Below are 2,547 nucleotides of genomic sequence, written 5' to 3'. Positions count from 1 at the left end.
CTTATGTAGGTTGTCAAATTAATTTATTCAGTTACGTATTCATTTTCCAATTAACTGATACGAACAGTTCAAGTACTGCCTAGTAGTTTATTGCTGCAGGTCAAAATGTCTCAGTGGATGTACAATTCTATAAATGGCTCTGCAATTACAGTAGTTTTATTTACCCACAGTCACTTAGAGCATCAAGAATCTTCTAATTGCTAACCGAGAAAGACCTAGGCTTTCCCAGCCTGTCCTCCCCTCTGACCCATATGCAGAACAGATATCATCATTTCTGACAAGAAAATGAAACCAAATACAAATGACATGTGCCAAAAGTAGTTACTTTGTACATATGAGAACTATCAATCCCTTGCAACAAAGAGTTCTCTCGGGAAGATTTTTTTTTTTTTTACAGAATAGCACATTTTCCAGTAAGGTCCTTGGTAATTGTTAAAAGAGAAATGTAGTGCCCAAATGTTATAGAACGTGATGTCACATGGTCTGTGATGTTTTAAAATTAGAATAACTGGTATAGGCCAGGGTGATCTGACAGACAGCAAATCTCACTTACAGACAATAACTGTTAACGATCTAACCTATTTAAACCAAGTAACAGGAATTGCATATAGCATAAGGAAATAAGGGCATAAATTAGCATAACATTTTAAAATTCTATTCCAATAGGTAATTTAGAGTAAAAATAGAAAATAAGTTTGTTCCAAAAGTCTCTAGTTAGAGGGCAGGTTATTACTGGAATCCAGAAGGATCTAGTATTCATCTATATAAAGCCAAGTAGAGTAAAGCAGAGGTTGTGGAGTTCAGGTGAATAAATCCAGAAAAAATTTTTTTTTTACTTGTTTATTTAATTGAATCATATATAAAATTCCATTGATATAAATGTAATCATGTAGAATGGTAGTGTACAGCAAAATCATTTCATTGTTCTAATAGCTCATAATAACAGAACTGTGAAAATCTGATTAAAACTGATTTCCTTACTAAAATTTCTATGTGAGTGCTCGCTTAAATTCAGCAGCACATATACTAAAATTGGAATAATACAGAGAAGACTAGCATGGCCCGTTCACAAGAATGGCGCTCAAATTCATGAAGTGTTTCATATTTTTGGGTCCACATGAACCACAGCCTCCATCAGCCTGAGTGCGGTAGAATTAGATGGTGACCAGATACAACCACCAACCCCTCTGACAGGGAACACAATCTGAGGGTCCCGGATAAAGGAGGAGGGAAATGTAGAACAAAAGCCAAATTCACAAAAAAAAAAAAAAAACAGACTTACTGGTCTGACAGAGATTGGAGGAACCCCCAAGACTATGACTACAGGAAATCTTGCTAATTCAGAAGTCTACTTTTCAGCCAAGGATTAGACAGGCCTATAAAACAAACAATAAGACATGTGAGGATTGTGCTTCTTACTTCAATCAAGTACGATACCAAATGAGCAACACCTGACCAACAGCAAAGATGAGAAGTCAGGATGGGATGGGGAAACTGGACAAATGGACACAGGGAACCTGTGGTGGTAAGAGAAAGGGGGAGAGTGTTGACATATTGTGGGAATTGCAACCAATGCCACAAAATGATTTGTGTATTCATTTTTGAATAAGAACATGATCTGAGCTATGAACTTTCACCTAAAACACAATAAAATAAAATTTTCTGTCTGAGAGATATTTATGGTCTATTTGCTCTCCATAATAATGTTATCTGAGTTGTGGTGAGAGATTGAACTCTTGGGTTGACTTCTGCATAGTTTCTGAATTTTGCCATTAATAGCAATTCCAAACAACTCTCCTTACATTTATGTAACACCAAAACAACCATGCATACATGAAATAACTTTTCACCTAAAAAAAAAAAAAAAAAAATTAGCATATGGATATTTAAAAAGTCTAGTTTTTTAGTTTGTTGCTTTGTGTTTTAGGAATTTTGTTAAGAATTCCTCTATTGTTGTGAGAAAAATAAGCATCACCATAGATTAATTTTAATATTTTATTAAACATTGAATATATACACACACAATAATATTTCTATCATGTACATTCAGCAGAATCAAGCAGAATGCAAAAATTATTTAATGAATCATTAACATCTGTTTTTTTGGGTTGTTAATATCTCATGCTAACTAAAATTTTATTGAACATAATTAAAAAAAACAACAGTAGCCATATGTCAACAGGGAACTGCCAGAAGATCAAGTAGGATTTAGAAGAAGTTAAAGAATGGGAGATATCATTACTGATGTCACATGGGCATTGTCTGAAAGCAAAGAACACCAGAGATGTTTACCTGTGTTTTACTGACTATGCAAAGACATTTAACTGTGTAGATAATAATAAATTATGGATAACTTTATGAGCTATGGGAATTCCAGAACACCAAATTGAACTCATGTGGAATCTGTACATGGATCAAGAGGCAGTGGTGGAAACAGAGATATTTCGTGGTTCAAAACTAGAAAAGGTGTGAGACAGAGTTATATCCTTTCACCTCAGTTATTCAACATGTATCTGAGCACATAATCCAAGAAGATGGACTATATGA

At 34.3% G+C, this 2,547-nt stretch overlaps 1 non-coding gene across 1 annotated transcript; it reads left to right on the top strand.

The window, feature by feature from the left end:
* Positions 1-997: 997 nt before the first annotated feature.
* LOC111751059 (U6 spliceosomal RNA) lies at positions 998-1,109 on the top strand. Its single transcript, XR_002786134.1, has one exon. It is a non-coding gene; the product is annotated as a U6 spliceosomal RNA (small nuclear RNA).
* Positions 1,110-2,547: the final 1,438 nt, after the last annotated feature.

The sequence above is a fragment of the Loxodonta africana genome, chromosome 5 (assembly GCF_030014295.1).
Source record: "Loxodonta africana isolate mLoxAfr1 chromosome 5, mLoxAfr1.hap2, whole genome shotgun sequence".
Lineage (NCBI taxonomy): Eukaryota > Metazoa > Chordata > Mammalia > Proboscidea > Elephantidae > Loxodonta > Loxodonta africana.
Note: the sequence above shows the minus strand (reverse complement) of the source record. Positions and strands in the feature narration are given on the sequence as shown.